Raw genomic sequence first — 24,064 nt, 5'->3', positions numbered from 1 at the left:
ACTTGTTTTAAAAAAAAATGGCGCAGGTTTTTTTTATTAGCTATTTATCTCTGTCTGGGAATGTTCTTGCCTCCTTTAAGAAGGTTTTTGGCTCCGGGAATAATGCATGTCTTGTGGCAGGGAGCAGCAAAGGAAAGAAATGTGATTTATTGCATAATCACCTTGATAACCTGCCAAATCAACTAGAGATTATTGGCAGTTTATAAGAATAAAAAAAAAAGTATTTTTCCTGCCCCAAAGGTGCTTTTTCCAAAAGGCAACTGGATTTTCTTGTTGTTTTTATCCTTTAAAAATGTTTCACTTCAAATAGGATAGAATAGGATAGAATAGAATAGAAAATAGAATAAAAAATATGGAATGGAATAGAAAGGAATGGAATGGAATACAATATGGAATACAATACAATATGGAATGGAATTGAATAGAATATGGAATGGAATGGAATGGAATGGAATGGAATGGAAAGGAATGGAATAGAATGGAAAATATGGAATGGAATTCAATAGAATATGGAATGGAATGGAATGGAATGGAATGGAATAGAATTGAATTGAAGAGAATATGGAATGGAATGGAACAGAACAGAAAATATGGAATGGAATTGAATAGAATATGGAATGGAATGGAATGGAAAGGAATGGAATACAATAGAAAATATGGAATGGAATTCAATAGAATAGAATAGAATAGAATAGAATAGAATAGAATAGAATAGAATAGAATAGAATAGAATAGAATAGAATAGAATAGAATATGGAATGGAATGGAATGGAATGGAATGGAATGGAATGGAATAGAATAGAATAGAATAGAATAGAATAGAATAGAATAGAATAGAATAGAATAGAATAGAATAGAATAGAATAGAATAGAATAGAATAGAATAGAATAGAATAGAATAGAAAATATGGAATGGAATAGAATATGGAATGGAATGGAATGGAATGGAATAGAATAGAATAGAATAGAATAGAATAGAATAGAATAGAATAGAATAGAATAGAATAGAATAGAATAGAATAGAATAGAATAGAATAGAATAGAATATGGAATGGAATGGAATGGAATGGAATAGAATAGAATAGAATAGAATAGAATAGAATAGAATAGAATAGAATAGAATAGAATAGAATAGAATAGAATATGGAATGGAATAGAATAGAATAGAATAGAATAGAATAGAATAGAATAGAATAGAATAGAATAGAATAGAATAGAATAGAATAGAATAGAATAGAATAGAATAGAATAGAATAGAATAGAAATATGGAATGGAATGGAATGGAATGGAATGGAATGGAATGGAATAGAATAGAATAGAATAGAATAGAATAGAATAGAATAGAATAGAATAGAATAGAATAGAATAGAATAGAATAGAATAGAATAGAATAGAATAGAATAGAATAGAATAGAAATATGGAATGGAATGGAATGGAATGGAATAGAATAGAATAGAATAGAATAGAATAGAATAGAATAGAATAGAATAGAATAGAATAGAATAGAATAGAATAGAATAGAATAGAATGGAATGGAATGGAATGGAATGGAATGGAATGGAATGGAATGGAATAATAGAATAGAATAGAAATATGGAATGGAATGGAATGGAATAGAATAGAATAGAATAGAATAGAATAGAATAGAATAGAATAGAATAGAATAGAATAGAATAGAATAGAATAGAATAGAATAGAATAGAATAGAATAGAAATATGGAATGGAATGGAATGGAATGGAATGGAATAGAATAGAATAGAATAGAATAGAATAGAATAGAATAGAATAGAATAGAATAGAATAGAATAGAATAGAATAGAATAGAATAGAATAGAATAGAATAGAAATATGGAATGGAATGGAATAGAACGGAACGGAATAGACTTCTTTAAGTGTGATTGGACACACCTGTTTAAGGCCCCCCACGGTCTCCCCTGGCTTACTTAGATACCTCAAGCAACTGCTTCCCCCCTCCCCCAATCCTGCCACACCGGGTCACTTACCTAAGTGAACTGTTGTAACTCGGGGATTTTTTTTTTATTCCATTTATATCCTGCCCTTCTCCGAAGACTCAGGGCGGCTTACAAGCTTAGCAGTAGCCTTCATTCTATGTATATGCCTGCTTATTAGGGCTTTCATACAACCCCCAAGCGGCATTATTACAAAGTCAGGTTATTGCCCCCAACAATCTGGGTCCTCATTTTACCTACCTGGGAAGGATGGAAGGCTGAGTCAACCTAGAGCCTGGTGGGATGGGAACCTGCACTAATTGCAGGCAGCTGGTGTTACTTAAGGAGGCATTAGCCCACTGCTCCACCAAGGCTCTTTAGATTACCCATAGTTACAATCATTAATCCTAAGATACAAACAGCAAGTGATAAATCATAAGATACCAACAGGAGAAGATGGTATGAAAGATGAGAAAGGATGAGAAATGAGATTTGATCCTGTTTCTTCGTTTCTAACCTTCTTGGATGAGAAGCAAAACATTTTCAAAGGGGGGGAAAAAAGTTAAAAGTCCAGTTGCCTTTTGCAAAAAGCACATTTGGGACAACCATGAGCTGGATGATTGAGAATCTCCATAGAGTTGTCTTAGGTTAGCTAACTAGCTTTATCCCCTTCTAAAAGTTTCAGATTAATTGGTGTGACCCAGACTGACCCAAACAAGCAGCTCTTGGCCACCCACTTCAATGGGCCTGCCCTTCATCCAGTTTAACATGGCATGTGAACAGAGCCCAGGGTGCTCCAGAACACTTTTGTCCCATTTCCACTTAATGGATGTTTGTCGTCTTCTCGTGATTCACCATCTACTGGGCAACTGGGAGGAAAAAATAAACACATTATTTGAATAGAATAGATTCCAAGAGAGTAAGCAGGGGTACATTGGAAGGAATGTGGTGGCACTTGCAGCTTCAAGTGTGCTCACAGACAGCCTGGGCCGGAGAATTCTCCATTGTGTGCCTGCTTACTCTCTTGAAATCCCTTCCTCTCCAATCTCTCCGTTATGTGGGACAGGGATGGAGAGAGAAGAAAAACAAACGGGTCACGGACAGGAGAGATTGCCTACAAAAGTACCTGGTTTTTTTGTTCTGATTTTGATTTCTGTTTTTGTCTCTCTCTCTCTCTCTCTCTCTCTCTCTCTCTCTCTCTCTCTCTCTCTCACACACACACACACACACACACACACACACACACACATCTTTTAAAACAATTACTCTGTAAGGGAGGGAAAAACATATCAGGCACAGGACATTTGGCAATGGTGTTCACATGACTGAGAGACATTGTATAGGTCAGGGATAGGCAACCTCGGCTCTTTTATGACTCATGGACTTCAACTCCCAGAATTCCTGAGTCAGCATAGCTGACTCAGGAATTCTGGGAGTTGAAGTCCATGAGTCATAAAAGAGCCGAGGTTGCCTACCCCTGGTATAGGTCATAAATGTGTACATTGGTAATAAGGTTTTTCAGCACCACCATAACTTTGGTCACTGAATGAGGCAGGCAGTAAGTGAAGTCTACCTGTAGGTCTTTTGCCAGCAGGAACTCCCCCCCCCTCATGGTCACATGACCATGTCAGGCCTTGGCAACTGGCCACATTTACAGTCATTTGCAATGTGACCAATGTTAGGCATATGGTGTTAGCCTACAATGTTGGGTTGAAAATATATTAACCATGATGTTATGTCTTTAAGAGTTAATTGGCCAATGGGTGTGTAAGTGTTCTCATGGCCATAAGAGGGAGCTAGTAACGTAGCTTCTCTCTCTCTCTGAATTCACTGCTTTCTACTATTACTGTTTTTGCTCTGTTACCTGAACTGTGTATTGACCGCTGGACCGGTAAGAAGACTTTGTATTTTGGATTGCTACCTGGACTGTTTATTTTTGACTGTGCATTTTTGTTTTTACACCACCTCAAAAGTAAACTACTTTTTGCTTTTACAACTCAGTGTACTCTTGTGTTTACTGTGTGACTCTTGCTGCTCTCAGTACCCTTCCTTGTCTGTGCAACTCTTTGGTAGCACAAGGAGACCTCTGCACAACAAAAGCCTTAACAACCAAGTTTTATCAAAGCAGTTCAGGGATGCCTGAACCACAAGATGGCCGGGATATAAATTTAATAAATAAATAAAAAACAAAAACTGGCATTTATTTCTGGTTCTCAGCCAAACCAGCCCATAACGAACCATTGGTTGGCTTAACCACTGCACCATCGCTTGATGACTGACTGGCTCAAAAACAGCAACCGTTGAGAGGGACCTTGGAGTCCTAGTGGACAATCAAAACACACGAGCCAGTAGTTTGCGGTGAGTGGCAGCTAAAAAAGCTAACACACAATCCTTGGTTGTGTAAACAGAAGCATAGAATCAAAATCAGGTGAGGTAATAATAATAATAATAATAATAATAATAATAATAATAATAATAATAATAATAATAATAATAATAATAATAATAATAATAATAATAATAATAATAATAATAAGAAGAAGAAGAAGAAGAAGAAGAAGAAGAAGAAGAAGAAGAAGAAGAAGAAGAAGTTGGAAGGGACCTTGGAGGTCATCTAGTCCAACCCCCTGCTAAGGCAGGAAACCCTATACCATTTCAGACAAATGGCTGTCCAGTCTCTTCTTAAAAACTTCCAGTGTTGGAGCATTCACCGCTTCTGGAGGCCGGTTGTTCCACTGGTTAGTTGTTCTAACTGTCAGGAAGTTTCTCCTTAGTTCTAGGTTGCTTCTCTCCTTGACTAGTTTCCATCCGTTGCTTCTTTCTTGTCCTGCTTTCAGGTGCTTTGGAGAATATCTTGGCTCCCTCTTCTTTGTGGCGGCCCCTGCGATATTGGAAGACTGCTATCATGTCACCCCTCACCCTTCTCTTCATTAAACTACACATACCAAATTCCAGCAACTGTTCCCTATATGTTTTAGCCTCCAGTCCCCCAATCATCTTTGTTGCCCTTCTCTGTACCCTTTCTAGAGTCTCGACATCTTTTTTACATCGTGGTGACCAAAACTGGATGCAGAATTCCAAGTGTGGCCTTACCAAGGCATTGTAAAGTGGTATTAGTACTTCACGTGATTATTAGTACTTCACGTACCACTTTATAAATCCTTGGTGCGGCCACACCTGGAATACCATATCCAGCTTTGGTCACGGCATTACAGAAAAGATGTTGAGACTTCGGCAAAAAGTGCAAAGAAGAGCAAGTAGGATGATTAAAGGCCTGGGAGATAAAAACATCTGAAGAACGGTTGCAGGAATTGGGTATGGCCAATCTAGGGAAAAGAAGGACCAGGAGTGACAGGATAGCAGTATTCCAGGATTTGAGGGGCTGCCACAAAGAAGAGGGGGGGGTCAAATTATTCCCCAGAGCCCCAGAAGGCAAGACGAGAAACAATGGATGGGAACTAATCAAGGAAAGCAACCTGCAATTAAGGAGAAATTTCCTAACAGTGAGGACAATCAGCCTAACAACTTGCCTTCAGAAGTTGTGGGTGGTCCATCATGGGAGGTTTTTAAAGAAGAAATTGGAGAATGTTTTGTCTGAAATGGTATAGGGTTTCCTGCTTGAACAGGGGTTTAGACTAGAAGACCTCCAAGGTCCCTTTCCAGCTCCATTCTGATTATAGACTACAGAGGTCGCTTTACGATCACAGCATTCACTTAACAATCTCTACAAAAAAAAAAAGGTCATAAAATCAGGTCGGTCACATGGGTGATTCGATTTATGACCATCACAAGTTATGACCTTGATGGGTAGGCTCCATTAGACTCAGAATTTGAGGATTACCTAGGTAATCTACGATTACTTAGTGCCGTATCTGAACTGTATAATAATAATAATAATAATAATAATAATAATAATAATAATAATAATAATAATAATAATAATAATAATAATAATAATCCAGTAACGGCGACGACGGCGGCAACAGCATCTCCGAGCCTCCCACCGACCATCTCTTTCCGGGAGCCTCGACGGCGGCGGTATCAGCGTCGGCATGGCATCTCGCTGCTCTAATCCTCCCGGGTCCACTCCAGTCGGCAGCGGCCCCTCCGAGCCGGAGGAGGAGGAGGAGACACCTGCGGATCAGCTGGGCAAAGAAGACGGCGGCGGCGACCACCGCGGCAATGTAACCGGACCGCTCCTGGGGCACGGCACGGACCGCTTTCTTCGAGGCACTTTGAACGGAGGCGGCGACGGCGGCGACATGGCATCTGGGACTCCCGTACCTCTGGGAGGCCGCGCTCTGGACGGTCCCCAACCAGTAGGGGCCTATGGAGCTGCGGCCGGGAACAACGCCCAGAATATCAGTACGGTGATGGAACTGCAGGGGCGACTGAACCTCCGAAGCCGACGCCAGTTGAAAAACCTCACCACCTTGCCTTCTGCCCACTCTCAACCTTCCTTGCCCACCCTCTCCCCACAGGACATGATGGGCCTGGGTGCAAGCCACGGTGGCAGAGTGGCTGGCCTTACACCTGCAGCCCCATAGAGGTGGAAGCTCTATGGGGTATGCTCCACCCAGAGTGCATTCTGGACCACCCCCGGAAGCAGAATCACAACCCATCATGAGAGGATGAGGAGTGACCTGCTTCTGGGGTTCACCCAGCCAAGTGGCAGTGGCTGGGCGACGGTCCAGATACCCACCTACCCGAATCGACCCTCCTGCTAATCACCATCTAGGGGACTGCCTTCCCGGAATCCTTGTGACTCTATGCTCCTTTACTACTCCAGCACAGAACTACACGCCCTCAGGGGTTCCCCCCTCTCCTGGGTGCGACCCGCTTTCGCTACCACCTCCAATCTCGATGAAGGGCCCGACCATTGGGCCTCTGAGAGATGGCCGGGCAGGGTCAGGGGCCTCCAGCATAAATCCAACAAGAGGCCCCTGATTAAGTTCTTAGTTAAATTTTTTGTGGGGTTAGGGAGGGGGGTGGGAGCGGACTATGGTTGTTCGACGAAGGGGGGCCGTCCAACAACCATAGCGCAGGCCAGGCCTACGATCGTTCGCGAAGGGGAGGAGCGGGGTTTGGTCGCCGACGAAGCCCAGTGGCGAACCGACGGACTACCAATTCCCAGGACGGTGGGGAACGGCAGAAAGTGCACAAGCAGAGGGCCGTATCGACATCGGGAGGGTCATCTCCGCTTTCTACAAGCGGTGAGACGCTCCGACCCTCTGTCTCTTCCCCGAGGACCCGGGAGCGAAGATGTGCAGCCTCCTGAGCTCAGGCTGGTCTACCTAAATGCCAGGTCCATTGCTAATAAGGCTCCCCTTGTTCGAGATCTAGTTGAGGGTGAGCACGCGGACCTGGCTTGCATCACAGAGACCTGGCTGGGCCCAGAGGGTGGTGTCCCTCTGGTTGACCTCTGCCCGCCTGGTTTCCGGGTGCTGCACCAGCCTCGGCCTCATGGTAGGGGCGGAGGAGTGGCAGTAATTATCAGGGAGACCCTTAGCCCGCGGGAGACCACCGTTCCCCAGATAGTCGGGTGTGAGTCTCTCTTTCTGAGATACGGTCCTGGGGCGCAGTTGGGCCTGCTGCTGGCGTACCTTCCACCTAATCGCGCAGCGGCAGCCCTGCCTAAGCTACTCGATGTCCTCTCGGGGTTGGTGGTTGAATTCCCCAAACTCATAGTTTTGGGCGACTTCAACCTACCGTCCCTAGGAGGATCGTCCGAACTAGCTCGGGAGTTCATGGCTTCCATGACGGCCATGGACCTGTCGCAAATAATTTCAGGATCGACTCATGAGGGAGGCCACACCCCTGACTTGGTTTTCTTATCTGGACGGTGGCGTGATGATCTTGGTGGGGGCTCCCCAACCGTTATGCCCCTGTCATGGACCGATCATCACCTCCTACGGCTGGACTTCCGCTTTGCCACCCCCCGCCGTGGGTGCGCGGAGCCAACCAGATGGTACCGCCCCAGGCGCCTAATGGACCCTGATAGGTTCCAGGCAGCGCTTGGGAACCCACCTGCACTCTCTGCTCACAGCTCGGCGGATGCCTTAGTGGAAGCCTGGGAAAGGGCAGCCACGGAGGCACTTGACCGAGTTGTACCCTTGCGGCCCTTGACCCGGCGCAGATCCCAGCGAGCCCCATGGTTCACCGCGGAGCTCCGGGAGATGAAGCGTCAGAGACGGGGCCTAGAGAGCCGTTGGAGATCCAGTCGATCCGAATCCGACCGGTTGCGACTAAGAATCCACACCAGGTCTTATCTCGCAGCGATAAGGGTGGCGAGATCCAATTACTTTTCCACCCTCATCGCGTCCACAGATAATCGCCCGGCTGCCCTGTTTAGAGTGACCCGCTCCCTTCTGAACCAAGAGGTGAGGGAGGAGCCCTTACAGGGTCGAGCCGAGGAATTTGGTCAATATCTGTTGGATAAAATCGCTCGGATTCGAACCGGCCTGGACTCCAACTGGGCAGAGTCTGAGGAACAGGACATGGGCAGTCTTGTCGATGTCATCTGGGAGGAGTTTGATCCTGTGACTCCAAAGGAAGTGGACAGGATTATGAGGAGGTTGAGCTCCTCCACATGCTTATTGGACCCGTGCCCTTCCTGGCTGGCTTATGCAGCTCGGGAGGGGACACGAGGCTGGTTTCAGGCGGTCATCTCTGCTTCTCTGAGTGAGGGTCACTTCCCTGCCTCCTTGAAGGAGGCGGTGGTGAGACCTCTCCTCAAGAAGCCCACCTTGGACCCAGCTACATTGAATAACTTTCGTCCAGTCTCCAACCTTCGCTTCCTTGCGAAGGTTGTTGAGAGTGTGGTGGCGCATCAGCTTCCTCAAGTCCTGGATGAAGCGGATTATCTAGACCCGTGCCAATCAGGCTTCAGGCCGGGCTACAGCACGGAGACGGCATTGGTCGCTCTGATGAATGATCTCTGGAGGGCCCGGGACAGGGGCCATTCCTCTGTCCTGGTCTTATTAGACCTTTCGGCGGCTTTCGATATCATCGACCATGGTATCTTGCTGCGGCGCCTCAGGGGATTGGGAGTGGGAGGCACGGTTCTGCGGTGGTTCTCCTCCTTTCTCCTGGGACGCTCGCAGTCGGTGTTGGCAGGGGGACAGAGGTCGACGCCGAGGCCTCTCGTTTGTGGAGTTCCTCAGGGGTCGGTCCTCTCGCCTCTCCTGTTCAACATCTACATGAAACCGCTAGGTGAGATCATTCGTGGTTTTGGAGTAGGGTACCATCAGTATGCTGATGACACCCAGCTTTTCATCTCGACTCCAAACTGCATCAGTGATGCCCTCGACGTGATGTCCCGTTGCCTGGAAGCGGTCCGGGAATGGATGGGGAGGAACAGGCTTCAACTCAACCCAGACAAGACTGAATGGCTGTACATACCGGCAAGCCAGGATACTCAGAGCATTCCATCCCTTAACATCGGGGGTGAGTTATTACCCCCTGTTGATAGGGCCCGCAACCTGGGTGTCCTCCTAGATTCACAGCTATCCTTGGAAGATCACATAGGAGTTGTGACCAGGGGGGCCTTCACTCGGGTTCGACTGGTGCGCCAACTACGACCCTATCTGGACCTGGATGCCTTACGTACAGTCACCCATGCACTTGTGACTTCTCGCCTTGACTACTGCAACGCTCTCTACATGGGGCTGCCCTTGAGAGCCACTCGGAAGCTTCAGCTGGTGCAGAGTGCAGCTGCACGAACACTTTTGGGAGCTTCCCGATACTCCCATATCACACCTCTCCTCCGTGAGCTGCACTGGCTTCCAGTTGCCTTCCGAGTGAAATTCAAGGTGCTAGTGATGACATACAAAGCCCTACATGGCATGGGTCCGGATTACCTACGGGAGCACCTACTGCCAGCGTCAACACCCCTCCGTCCTGTGCGCTCCCACAGAGAGGGCCTCCTCAGGGTGCCACCGGTCAGAGAATGCCGGCTGGTGGCCCCCAGGGGGAGAGCATTCTCAGTGGGTGCACCAACCCTCTGGAACTGCTTGCCTACCGAAATCCGGATGGCCCCCGACCTTCGCACCTTCCGGCGTGACTTAAAAACCTACCTGTTCCAGCAGTCCGGCCTGGCCTGATAGCTCTTGGGGTTTCATTTGTTTTTTACTATTGTTTAACTGTATACTTACCTTGCTCTGTACACCGCCCCGAGTCCCTCGGGAGAAGGGCGGTATATAAAAACAAACAAATAAATAAATAAATAAATAAATTTATATGCTGCCTGACTCCCAGAGACTCTGGGTGACTTAAAATTGTTAAAAACATTGGAAACAAAAGACACGCACACACACACACCAAAAAACCAGCGTAAGACAAAAGATAGCAGATGATCTTTCTCTGCATATTTCCTGACGCTCTCTAGCCCATAACGTTCTATCAGAGTCACGTTTCAACAAACAGAAAAAAAAAGAAATGATCAATTCTGTTCCTCTTGCACGAAGCCAGCCTATTAATTTTTGCTGAGCTCAGCATCCAAAAAAAAAGTTTTTGCAAAGCAGGAACTGACGGGTGTTTTTTTAATTTGTCATTTTTTTGTTACCACGCATATTTGTGAGTCTGTTTTTTTTCCTCTCTAATGTATTCTGCTACAGCTTCATCAACCAAGTGGGGGGTGGGGGATGAAAGGCATCCAAAAGGTGACAAGAAGTGTTGCTTGTAAAGTGTGCTGGGGGAAAACGCTCATGGAGCAAGATCAAAAGAGGTCAAGGCAAAGCAAGATTGCGGGGTTTAATCTGGGTTTAACCCAGGTCCTAGAATTTCTCAACGTATTCTAGACCAGAGCTTCTCAACCTTGGCAATGTTAATACATGTGGGTGTCAACTCCCAGAATCCCCCAGCCAGTCTTAAAGCGGCCAAGATGGATAAACACTATCCTAGCCTACATCTAGAACAGGGGTCTTCAAACTTGGCCCTTTTATGACTTGTGAACTTCAACTCCCAGGATTCCTCAGCCAGCAATGCTGGCTGAGGAATTCTGGGAGTTGAAGTCCACAAGTCATAAAAGGGCCAAGTTTGAAGACCCCCTAATCTAGAATGTCTTAACCCTGCAGATAATTACTGCACCTATCATCTCTGGTGGCTGAAAGAGACAAATTGCCTTTGGATGATGGTGATTTTAGGAAAAATATCCCATTATCCCATCAACAATATCCCATTATCCCTGCAACAAAGATGATTGGGGGACTGGAGGCTAAAACATATAGGGAACGGTTGCTGGAATTGGGTATGTGTAGTTTAATGAAGAGAAGGGTGAGGGGTGACACGATAGCAGTGTTCCAATATCTCAGGGGCTGCCCCAAAGAAGAGGGAGTCAAGCTATTCTCCAGAGCACCTGAAGGCAGGACAAGAAGCGATGGATGGAAACTAGTCAAGGAGAGAAGCAACCTAGAACTAAGGAGAAACTTCCTGACAGTTAGAACAACTAACCAGTGGAACAACCTGCCTCCAGAAGCGGTGAATGCTCCAACACTGGAAGTTTTTAAGAAGAGACTGGACAGCCATTGGTCTGAAATGGAATAGGGTTTCCTGCCTTAGCAGGGGGTTGGACTAGATGACCTCCAAAGTCCCTTCCAACTACTTCTTCTTCTTCTTCTTCTTCTTCTTCTTCTTCTTCTTCTTCTTCTTCTTCTTCTTCTTCTTCATCATCATCATCATCATCATCATCATCATCATCATCATCATCATTATTATTATTATTATTATTATTATTATTATTATTATTATTATTATTATTATTATTATTATTATCCCATCCCGTGGCTTTATCCTTTTTTTTCCTAGAAATTAAAGTTTCTCTCTCCTTTCCCCCCCACCCCACCCCAAACCGATGTTTTTTTTTTTTCCAAACTTGGTAACTTTAAAAATGGGTGAACTTCAATTCCCAGTATTCCCCAGCCAGCCTCTTAAAAGTTATCAAGCTTGAAAAAACACTGCTCCGAAATTTAATCTGCAAATATATTATTTGTCTAGGTTTTTCCTCCAGAAATCCTGTCACTGAGGCTGTTTGCGGGCTGTATCCCTACCTTTTTGCTTTTTTGCCTTTTAATGAAACTTAGCTTAGCTCCTCTGGGTTTCATATCACATAGTTGTGAAATAACACCTACGTGGTTGTGAAAAAAAGTCATGGTTACGGCTCTCTTTTTATGATAGGCAATATTTTTTTTTTACTATTGCTGTTATTGATTCTGAAAACATGTTCACCTCTGTTTCTAAAACGTTTAGAATTTCACTTCCTCAATAAAAAGAGGTTCACCACTTTTTGGGTCATTGGTTCCACCTTATTCTTACTATCCAGAATCTTTAATTTTATACTAATTAAAATAAGAGAATTGCAGAAAGATAGCTCCTGTTCATTATATTGTAATGTATTGGGTATTCCTCGGACCAAATTCCAACATTTTATTAATGCTAGGTGGGATTTTCATGAGAGTAAAATCGACCTCCGCATGACACTTTAAATCTATCTGGAGGAATGATAGAAAAGAAAGAAAAAAAAGGAAAATAAATCTACATATTTCTCTCAGGCACATAATTACAAAAACAGGCAAGTGGTAACATGTTTTGTTCCCATGTGTCAAATATGGCAAGAGTAACATTATGGAGGTGTTTAAAAAGAGAGAGGCGGTTTGGTGCAGTGATTTTAAAAACGTTGGACTAAAAATTTAGGGAGGAAAGTTGCAAAATTATTTGGGGCCTGTCTGGCCTAACCTACCTCACAGGGTTGTTGCGGTGGGAAAAATAGGAAGCAGGAACATTAGCTGCGCTGCCTTGAGTGCGCGCTGTCAAATAAAGGCAGGATATAATTCTAAAAATAACATGCAATCAGTGAAAAGACCTAATGCAAGGGAGTATTTTAAGGGGGCAGTTTTAAGTGGAATTTCCTGGAAGTCAGCAGCCCTCAAGGCAGGGGAACTTGAAAGATAAGTACAGGAGGTCCTTGACTTACAACCATTTGTTTAGTGACCGTTTGAAGTTACAATGGCACTGAAAAAAAAATGACTTATGAGCATTTATCACACTTACGACTGTTGCACCATCCCACAATCAAGGTCCCACAATCAAAATTGGGGCATTTGGCAACTGGTTCATAGTTATGACGGCCGCAGCGTCCCAGGGTTCTGTGATCGCTTTTTGAGTCCTTCTGACTTAACAACCGTATTACTTGCAGTAATTCACTTGCAGTGATTCACTTAACAACTGTGGCAAGAAAAGTCATAAAACGGGGCAAAACCCACTTAACAAATGTCTCGCTTAGCAACAGATAATTTTGGGCTCAATTACCTGTAGACACTTGAATACTGGCATATATTTTATGATGGCTGGACTGTCCCAGGGTCATGTGATACCATTTGTAACCGCGGCTTCCAACAAGCCAAGTTAACAGAGGAAGCCAAGTTCACTTAAGGACCGCACGATTCTCTTCAACAACTGCAGTGATTCGCTTAACAACTGTGGCAAAAAGGACATAAAATGCAGCAAAACCCACGATACACCTGTCTTAGCAACAGAAATGTTGGGCTACATTATAGAATAGAATAGAGCTGGAAGGGACCTTGGAGGTCTTCTAGTCCAGCCCCCTGCTCAAGCAGGAGAACCCATACCATGTCAGATAAGTGACTGTCCAGTCTCTTCTTAAAAACCTCCAATGATGGAGCGCCCACGATTTCTGGTGGCAAACTGTTCCACTGGTTACCGTATATACTTGAGTATAAGCCGAATTTTTCAGCCCACTTTTTGGGCTGAAAAATTCCACTTCGGCTTATACTCCAGTCAACAAAAAAAACTTACCGAGGACTTGTGCGCGGCCAAGGCTTTGGTGCTTCCGGGATCGCGCGCACCTCTCCCAAGCCACCGCCGTCCGGAGACCTGCCGAAGTTTGGGGAGGTTTGGGGAGGTTTGGGCGCCTCCCCAAACCTCCCCAAACGTCGCCGGGTCTCCGTTCCTCTGCGCCCTGCCTGCCTGCTTCTTTCCACAGCGGAAAGAAGCAGGCAGGCAGGGCGCAGAGGAACGGAGACCCGGCGACGTTTGGGGAGGTTTGGGGAGGCGCCCAAACCTCCCCAAACGTCGGCAGGTGTCCGTTCCTCCGCGCCCTGCCTGCCTGCTTCTTTCCCCTGCGGAAAGAAGCAGGCAGGCAGGGCGCAGAGGTCCGGAGACCTGCCGACGTTTGGGGAGGTTTGGGGAGGTGCGCGCGCACCTCCCCAAACCTCCCCAAACTTCGGCAGGTCTCCGGACGGCGGCGGCTTGGGAGAGGTGCGCGCGATCCTGGAAGCACCGAAGCAAGTCCTCGGTAAGCTCCGGGCGGTCACTTGCTTCGCGTCTCCTGAGGGAAGGGGGGGCGACTGGAGCGGGCGTGTTTCCTCGCCTGCTGGGCGCTGCGATTTGCCCGGGGAACGCGCGGGCCCCGAATGGCAGCGTGGAGCGAGGAAGCTGACAGCCAGGGCTTCCCCGAGAGCCGCGGCCACACAGGGTATTCCTGTGTATTCAGGCTTGCAAAATGGCGGATCGAGCCTCTGCTGGCGGCAGAGGCTTGCAGAACGGCGGATCGGCTTATACTCGAGTCAACAACTTTTTCCAGTTTTTGGGGGTGAAATTGGGGGTCTCGGCTTATACTCGAGTCGGGTTATACTCAAGTATATACGGTAATTGTCCTCACTGTCAGGAAGTTTCTCCTTAATTCCAGGTTAATCTCTCCTTGACCAGTTTCCAACCATTGTCTCTCGTCGTTCCCTCTGGTGCTCTGGTGAACAACCTGGCCCCCTCTGCCTTGTGGCAGACCCCATTGTGGTTGTAAGCCAAGGTCTACCTGCATGTACAGTCTTCAGGTGCAAACGTTGTGCAGGATGAGCTGTCCCGCAGCTGACCCAAAGGTAGGGGGGTCTCACCGGCAATGGGAGAAATCCCCCCACCCAGGAAGGGAGTTTCCTGGAAGAATTTTTCTCATGCAGATCAATATCCATGCCGATTAGCCACATGAGGGTGATCCTCCACAAAGTTGTCTGTGGAGATTCTCAGTCACCCAGGTCCTGGTTGTCCCAAAGGTGCTTTTTCAGGAGGCAACTGGACTTTCTTGTTTTTCCTTTGAAGACGTTTTGCTTCTCATCCCAGAAGCTTCTTCAGCTCTGATCGGATGGTGGGGGAAAATGGGAGGATTTATACTCCTTAAAGGTAAAGGTAAAGGTTCCCCCGCACATGCGTGCTAGTCGTTTCCGACTCTAGGGTCCGGTGCTCATCTCCGTTTCAAAGCCGAAGAGCCAGCGCTCGTACGAGGACGTCTCCGTGGTCATGTGGCCGGCATGACTAGATGCCAAAGGCGCACGGAACGCTGTTACCTTCCCATCCTAGTGGTCCCTATTTTTCCACTTGCATTTTTACGTGCTTTCGAACTGCTAGGTTGGCGGAAGCTGGGACGAATAACAGGCGCTCACTCTGCTACGCGGCACTCGGGGTTCCAACCCACTGAGCCACCGCGTCCCTTATACTCCTTGCAGAGAGATAAACCTCCAGGTGTCCTCAATGGGTCTCCAAAAGGAGGCAAATGACCAGCTGTCGGCAAGGAGTGTAAATCCTTCCATTTTCCCCGCCATCCAGTCCGAGCTGAAGAAGCTTCTGGGATGAGAAGCGAAACGTCTTCAAAGTAAAGACAAAGAAAGCCTACTTGCCTCCTGAAAAAAGCACCTTTTTTTATTCCCATTTATATCCCGCCCTTCTCCGAAGACTCCGCGCGGCTTACAATTTAAGCACAAACCAATGTGCTTAGCAATAAGTTGTCCAATCCACGTCAAAATGGCAGTTCCACAGGAGGGGAACTACAGTACGGGTAGTTTCTCAACTTGCAACAGTTCCCTTAGCGACCATTCAAAGTTACAACATGACTTGTTGTGGCCGTTTTTCACACAGACAACCCTGGCAGCAACCTCAGGATCATGTGATCAGCACTCAAGTGCTTGGCCAATGACTTCTATTTACCACGGTTGCAGGATCCTGGGTTCAGGCGATGCCCCTTTCGCGACCTTCTGACCAGCAAATTCAATGGGGAAACCCCCACAGCTGGGCCACTAGAGTAGAATAGAGCGGGAAGGGACCTTGGAGGTCTTCTAGTCCAGCCCCGCCCAACCCCAACCCCAGCTCAAGCAGCAGATACTACACCGTCTCAGACAGGTGAACGTCTAGTATAGCAAATGTGACTAGGGGGGCCTTCGCCCAGGTTCGCCTGGTGTGCCAGTTGTGGCCCTATCTAGACCGGGAGGCCTTGCGCACGGTCACTCGTGCGCTTGTGACCTCTCGTTTGGACTACTGCAACGCTCTCTCATGGGGCTGCCCTTGAGGACCACTCGGAGGCTCCAACTGGTACAGAATGCAGCCACGAGAGTTGTGTTGGGAGTTTCCTGATACTCCCATGTTACACCCTTGCTCCGCGAGCTGCATTGGCTCCCAGTTGTCTTCCGTGTGAGATTCAAGGTGCTGGTAATGACCTACAAAGCCCTTCATGGCAAGGGTCCGGAATACCTTAGGGAGCACCTGCGGCCGGCATCAACTTCCCTCCGCCCAATACGCTCCCACAGAGAGGGCCTCCTCAGGGTGCCGCTGGTCAAAGAATGTCGACTGGTGGCTCCCAGGGGGAGGGCGTTCTCTGTGGGCGCGCCGGATTTATGGAACCGTCTTCCGGTCGAGCTCCGGATGGCACCCGACCTCCGCTCCTTCCGGCGCGATCTCAAAACCTACCTTTTTGAACAAGCTGGCCTGGCCTGATGGGATGGGGTTGGGTTTTATAAATTTGTTTTAACTGTCAGGACCCACCCCAAACCACGTCTTAGGAAGACAAAACTCTTGGAGCCAAATCTTAGTCCAAAAGGAATCTTTACTATGACATGCTTGGTTGTAGGAGGCGAGACAGGACTTAATATTTCCACAAAGTAAACCCTTATAAAGAGTTCCCGGTTTAACCCCCCTTAATCCCCATTTGGTCAGTCCCCCATCCTTCCTCTCGTATCATCCATCTCGTGGGAAAAAGGAAGTTAGGACCCTTCATGTTTATTGCTCTCTTCCGTGACACAAGCCAGATGCTAGCCCCCCTTTTTGTTTCCCCAGTTCAAAAGGCTTCTCCTTTCCTTTGAAATGCCTATTGCCGGTTCAATACACATCTATCCTCTTCTCTTCGGGAGATGGCAGAACCCATGGGATAATGTTTGAAACATTCCATTTATGAATATGATATAAATGGATTCTGACATTTTAACTTTTTAATGTGTACTAATTTATTCAGGGGCATTGTTGTTTAATCGCTTTTAATTTTTGTATCTTGTTTTTTAATATGTATTGCCCTGTTCACCGCCCTGAGTCCTTCGGGAGAAGGGCGGTATACAAAATAAATAAATAAATAAATAAATAAATAAATAAATAAATAAATAAATAAAAAAATAAAAAAAGACCTACTTGTTTGAACAAGCCGGCCTGGCCTGATGGGTGATGGGTTTTATTGTTTTTTTTTATGTATTTTAACTTATTGTTATAGTTTTTGGGCATCTTGTTTAATCTCTTTTAATTGTTGTATTCTTGTCTTTTAACATGTATTGCCCTGTTCACCGCCCTGAGTCCTTCGGGAGAAGGGCGGTATACAAATAAAATTATTATTAGTAGTAGTAGTAGTAGTCGTCTCTTCTTAAAAACCTCCAGTGATGGAGCGATTCCTTTAAGACCTGTGGCAAGAAAGGTCGTAAAACGGGGCAAAGCCCAGCGAACCACCGTCTCACTCAGCAACATCAACGTTGGGCTCAGTTATGGCCGTAAGTCCAGGACTAACTGAATAACGTCGGCCCGCATTTAAAGCCTGGGATGGGGAAACGGTCCCCCCCCCTCTAACTCTCTCTCTCTCTCTCTGTCTCCATTGCCCTGATCTCCCGCTGGTCTCCCAAAGATGATAATAATAATAATAATAATAATAATAATAATAATAATAATAATAATAATAATAATAATAATAATAATAATATAAAGTTGGAAGGGACCTTGGAGGTCATCTAGTCCAACCCCCTGCTCAGGCAGGAAACCCTATACCAGGGGTCGGCAACCTTGGCTCTTTTATGACTCGCGGACTTCAACTCCCAGAATTCCCGAGCCAGCTATGCTGGCTCGGGAATTCTGGGAGTTGAAGTCCGCGAGTCATAAAAGAGCCAAGGTTGCCGACCCCTGCCCTATACCATTTCCCCAAGCCCCTGCGGAGGAACCTCTCCTCCGCCCTCCTCACAACGACCCGGCCAGGTTGGCCGTCCGGCGGGAGGGAGGGAGGGGCCGGAGTCGGCCACGTGCCGCGCCCGCCCTTTTCTCTCCCGCCGCCGCCGCCGCCGCCGCGCGGTGACGTCATCGGCTCCTCAGGTTCGCTCACCTTCCAATCCGGGCGCGCCTTTCCGCGGGTGGAGCTGAGGGGGGGGGGCGTGGCGGGGCGGGGGAGGGGGGGGGAAAGAAAGAAGACGCCCTCCCCGCCCCCTCATTGGCCGCGCGCCCGTTCCGCCCTCCCCTCCCCCCCCTCCGCCCCGCCCCCCTCTCTGCATATTCATGAGCGGGCGGGCGCGAGGGCGGGGCGGAAGCGGAAGCGTTGCGCGGAGACGGTTTCCGAGGAGTCGAGGGTATAAAGCGCCCTTCGCCGCTGGTGGCCCGTCGCCGCTCCTGCCGCCGCCCCCCCCACCCCTCCTCGCGAGTCGCGGCCGCGCCGGACGCCCCGCAGCGACCCCCGGAGCAGCCCCGTCCCGAGCGCCGTCCACGCAGCCGGCCCCTGCCACGGGGAGCAGCCGGGCCCCGGCGGAGCAGCGCGGTCCGTGAGGAGCAGGTAGCAACCGAGCCGGGCCCCTTCCCTCCCTCCGAGCGGGCCTTCCCCACCCGGCCGCGGCGGCGGCGGCGTTGGACTCGCGGGAGGGATGCGGGAAGGGGCGTCCTCACGACCTCTTGGCCCGCGACACGCGTCTGCACGTCGGAACGCGCGCGCGCCGTCTCTCTCTCTCTCTCTCTCTTCCCCTGCACCCCCACCCCCCCCCTCTCTCTCTCTCTCCCACTGCACCCTCACCACCCCTCTCTCTCTCTTCCCCTGCACCCTCCCTCTCTCTCTCTCTCTCTCTCTCTCTCTCTCTCTCTCTCTCTCTCTCTCTTCCCCTGCACCCCCACCCCCCCCTCTCTCTCTCTCTCTCCCACTGCACCCTCACCACCCCTCTCTCTCTCTTCCCCTGCACCCTCCCTCCTCTCTCTCTCTCTCTCTCTCTCTCTCTCTCTCTCTCTCTCTCTCTCTCTCTCTCTCTCTCTCCCCCTGCACCCCCACCCCCCCCTCTCTCTCTCTCTCTCTCCCACTGCACCCTCACCACCCCTCTCTCTCTCTTCCCCTGCACACTCTCTCTCTCTCTCTCTCTCTCTCTCTCTCTCTCTCTCTCTCTCTCTCTCTCTGTCTCTCTCTCTTCCCCTGCACCGTCTGTCTCTCTCTCTCTCTCTCTCTCTCTCTGTCCCTCCCTCCCTCCCTCCCTCTCAGTGGCGTAGCGTGGGGGGTGCAGGGGGGGCCGGCCGCACCGGGCGCAACATCTGGGGGGGCGCATTAGATGCATTTTACTTTAATTACATCAGTATTTTCATAACAAACAATACATGTGCTTAGGGGGTAAGGGTTTCTTTAACTAATCTAGTGGAAGAGACTCGAGTGTTAAAATCCACGGGTTAGGGGGCGCAAATTACTTGCCTTGCCCCGGGTGCTGACAACCCACGCTGCGCCACTGCTCCCTCTCTCTCTCTCTCTCTCTCTCTCTCTCTCTCTTCCCCTACACCCTCCCTCTCTCTCTCTTTCTCTCTCTCTGTCTCTCTCTCTTCCCCTACACCCTCCCTCTCTCTCTCTTTCTCTCTCTCTGTCTCTCTCTCTTCCCCGCACCGTCTGTCTCTCTCTCTCTCTCTCTCTCTCTCTGTCCCTCCCTCCCTCTCTCTCTCTCTCTCTCTCTCTCTCTCTCTCTCTCTCTCTCTCTCTCTCTCTTCCCCTGCACCCCCCACCCCCCTTGCTTGCTTCTTCTGCTTTGGCGTGTCTGTCAGCCCGCAGCTTCTTGGCGGATGAGGGTCGGATCCGCTTTCCCGATGGCCGATGCTTCCCCGTGTCTTTCCTCCCCTCCCCAGAAAAAAAAATGGGGGGATGGAGATGCTGGGGAGGATGGTCGCACCTGGAGGGCGCCAGGTTGGGGGTGGTGGTGGTGGTGGTGGAGTGAAGGTGGCTGCGGGAGCCGAGGTTGCGATGGTTTGGGGTGGGGTGGGGGGATGATGATGATGGGGGGGTGGGGGGCTTGCTTGATGCATCCTTGCTCTGGATTGGCCAGGTCTCCTCTCCATCAAATCCCTCTGCCGCCTCCTTCCAGAGGACCCCCTAAAAAAAAAAAAGAGGGGGCTGCTTGGCTGGGATGGAGCAGATGGCCCTGGGTGGCTGCTGCTGCTGCTGCGAGGATGCAGGAGGCTGGCTCGCGCTCCGGTGATACCGCAGTTGCTCCCTTCGGGTTGAGGCTGGCGCTCCATCCTGTCATTCCTAGCCTGAGCCCGATGGAACAGTTACATAATCCCAGGCTTGGGGGGGGCGGGGCGGGGGGAAGAAGCGCATCCTTGCTGGGTTCCTCAAACCCTCTTCCTCCGGGATGTGCAAAGGCCTCCCCTTGCTGCAAAATCCCGCCCCCCTTTTGCCTGCTTGTTCCCAGCCCTTGAGATGCTCCTATCTCTGCACGAGTTTGTCCCTACGACCTAAATTGGGGTTAGTTTGCTGCTGGTGGTGGGAAAAACCATCAGCTTTTTCTTCAGCATGATACCCTGGGGAGAGGCAGTTTAGTCCATCCATCTTCTCTTGCAAGAGGAGGACTCTGGTGGTCTAATTCAGAGGCCCCCAACCTTTTGGGCACCAGGGACCAATTCCGTGGAGAGAGGTTTTCCCATGGATGGGAGGCTGCGTGGTTTTGGGTGCTGCCTGCATCCCGCGGATGGGGCTTTGCTTTTTGGTGCAGACCGGTTGCTCGCATGCTTGGGGGTGGGTTGGGCGCCACTGGTTGTTGGGGACCACTGGTCTAATTCTTTCCTGGACCAAAGAGTCCTAACGGATCAAAGGAGTTCCAGGGACGACATCTCCTCCTGGCAGAGAAGGGGATGATGGGTTTACAGGAGGAGACGGGAGAAGATTTTGAGAAAGGCGATGTGGCACGAAGGGAGATATTCTGATATGGACCGATGGGCGTGATTAGGCAGCTTGAGGATTAGACCACATCCCGAGTGAGAGTTTTGGAAGAGAGTTGTGGAGTTTTGTTGGAGAGCCGAATGGGCAGGGATGGATGAAAAGGGAGTCCTGAAGCTTCAGTGGACGGGCATGAAGGAGAACATTTGTTCTTCGGCCTCGTAATTGGGGAGATAAGTTGGAGGTCAAACGGCGGGCCTCTTAGGAGGCACACAGAGGTTGTGGGAAAGGGGAGTGGGCTTTCGGACAGAGAACCCCCCCCTTGTGTGAAATGATGCCTTAGTTGGGACAGAGGACAGGTCTTGGATGCGAGAGAAGCGTCCTGAGGAACGCACGAGTGGGAATGATTAATGAGGCATTTCTGGCAAAGAAGGGGGAACTCTACTGAGCAGAAGAATTGTGGGTGGGTGGGTATAGAATTTGGAGAAGGAGAAGACCCAGAAGAGAGAGAGAGAGAGAGAGAGAGAGAGAGAGAGAGAGAGAGTGTGTATGGGGAGGATTTTGTACCTGCTTGGTAGACAAACCAGCCCCGGAGAGGAGTAACTGCTGGTTGCAAAATGATCTAGGAGCTGCGAATGGCACAAAAAGGAGGAAGCGATTTCAGCGGTTATGCAACCAAGCAGATTGTCCGGGAATGCTTTTGCAGACACCAGGTAGAAGAGAAGGGGGTCCTTTGATGGCAGTTGGAAAAGATTTCATGCTGGGGTTGCTTTGAATTAGTCGGGGGGAAACCTTGTGGGGGGGGAGCGGGATAGAGGGTGCCTGCTAGGGGGAGAGTTGAGCCTAAGGCTCTCTGCACAGGGATTTTGGATGATGGTCAAGAGTGTCCACTGAGGCTCTCGGTCTAACAGGTTTCCCCCGAGAGGGGTAAGGCATTTTAGACTCAAAGAGGAGCCAGCCGGTCCAGGCAATGTGAATGAAGAGGCATTTGTGCTGTCGGAACGCGAAGGGCACCTTAAATTGCTCTTTATGCTAGCCTAAGAAAAGAAGATGGAAGCAGTGAGAGAAGGGGAAAAAAACGCACCTGGAAAGAGAAATTGAAATCAGGTTTTTTTCCCCTCCTTCGCAGGCTTGTGTAGGTAGCTGTTCAGCAGAAGTATTTGGGGCTGAAAGAGAGGGAAGGTATTGAAACCAAAAGCCGAACAAGTGGGAGGTAAATCAGGAACTCTGGATGACTTGCAGTTTAGCAAGAAAATTATTGTTTTTCCATCCAGCCCAGCAGCCGAAAAGCAAAATCTGGGGGCCCTGCGTAAACCTGAACAGACTCTCAGTCGGAAAATAAATTCTGGAGCTCTCGAGCCGGTCCTGAGAGTCACTCTTGTTTATTAGTGCTAACAGATAAATCATGCCTTTCCTTAAAGTCTGGTTCGAGTCACGCTGTTTAATCTGAAACGAGGGCTGCCCAATGGATATTCATAGACCAAGTCCGGAGGCTTAACCTTCCCCTCCGAAGCCCCATCCCACACTCATCCCGTATACACGGAGCAATTAAAGGAGGACCCAGTCTGTTCCTGGGAGTGGCAGACGGCAGGATGGAATGAATTTAGGGAGAAAAGACCAAACGCTGAAGGAGATGATAATAATAAAGTTGGAAGGGACCTTGGAGGTCATCTAGTCCAACCCGCTGCTCAGGCAGGAAACCCTAGACCATTTCAGACAAATGGCCTTCCAGTCTCTTCTTAAAAACTTAAAAGCCGCTTCTGGAGGCAGGTTGTTCCACTGGTTAGTTGTTCTAACTGTCAGGAACTTTCTCCTTAGTTCTAGGTTGCTTCTCTCTTGTCCTGCCTTCAGGCGCTTTGGAGAATAGCTTGACTCCCTCTTCTTTGGGGCAGCCCCTGAGGTATTGGAACATGGCTATCATGTCCCCCCTCGTCCTTCTCTTCATTAAACTACACATACCCAATTCCAGCAACCGTTCCTTGTATGTTTTAGCCTCCAGTCCCCTGGATCATCTTTCTTGCTCTTCTCTGTACTCTTTCTAGAGTCCCAGCATCCTTTTTACGTCATGGTGACCAAAACTGGACGCAGTATTCCAAGTGTGGCCTTACCAAGGCGTTGTAAAGCGATATTAATACTTCACGTGATCTCGATCCTGTGAAGTATTAATACCACTTTACAACGCCTTGGTAAGGCCACACTCGGAATCCTGCATCCAGATAAAAACGCTTAATATCAGATGCAGGCAATCCTTGACTTAGGAGCAAAATGGAGCCCAAAGTTTCTGTTGCTCAGTGAGACAGTTTGAGTGAATCTTGCCCCATTTTACGACCTTCCTTGCCACAGGTGTTAAGTGAATCACTGCAGTTAAGTCAGCAACACGTTTGTTAAACGAAACTAGCTTCTCCTTTGACTTTTCTTGTCAGAAGGGTCGCAAAAGGTGGGTCACATGACCCCAGGACACCGCAACTCTCATAAGCACGAGTCGCTTGCCAAGCGTCTGAACTTTGAACCCGGGACCCTGGGGATGTTGCAAAAGTCGTAAGTGTGAAGTTACAGTCATGAGTCAACTTTTTTCCCAGCGCTGTTGAACAGTCACTAAACAAGCCGTTGTAAGTGGTGGACTCCTTCCTTCGAGGTGCCTCTGAAATTGCATGTTTATATATCCGGTGGTTTTCCAAGTAGAAAGTCATGTCATCCTGATTTAGAAATTTTATGGGATGGCCGGATTGTGTTTATGTATCTTATCATAATTTATGCTAAGTCATTTTTTCCAGGGCTGTTGTAACGGCCATTAAATCACCACGATGTAAAAAAAAAGATGTTCAGACTCTAGAAAGAGTGCAGAGAAGAGCAACAAAGATGATCAGGGGACTGGAGGATAAATCATATAAGGAACGGTTGCTGGAATTGGGTAGGTCTAGTT

The 24,064-nt window shown here is 48.5% G+C and overlaps 1 protein-coding gene across 8 annotated transcripts in view; it reads left to right on the top strand.

Annotated features, from left to right (window-relative positions):
* Positions 1–18,488: 18,488 nt before the first annotated feature.
* SLC45A4 (solute carrier family 45 member 4) overlaps positions 18,489–24,064 on the top strand; it is a 127,652-nt gene continuing 122,076 nt past the window's right edge. For 3 of the 8 annotated variants that reach the window (XM_081323045.1, XM_081323033.1, XM_081323032.1), the window contains exon 1: positions 18,522–18,798. The gene's annotated coding sequence lies outside the window, so the exon portion shown is untranslated. Of the gene's footprint in view, positions 18,799–24,064 lie in introns of all 8 variants that reach the window. The other 5 variants (XM_081323043.1, XM_081323041.1, XM_081323039.1 and 2 more) reach the window with 5 other exon arrangements.

The sequence above is a fragment of the Vipera berus genome, assembly GCF_964194415.1.
Source record: "Vipera berus genome assembly, chromosome: 3".
Classification (NCBI taxonomy): domain Eukaryota; kingdom Metazoa; phylum Chordata; class Lepidosauria; order Squamata; family Viperidae; genus Vipera; species Vipera berus.
Note: the sequence above shows the minus strand (reverse complement) of the source record. Positions and strands in the feature narration are given on the sequence as shown.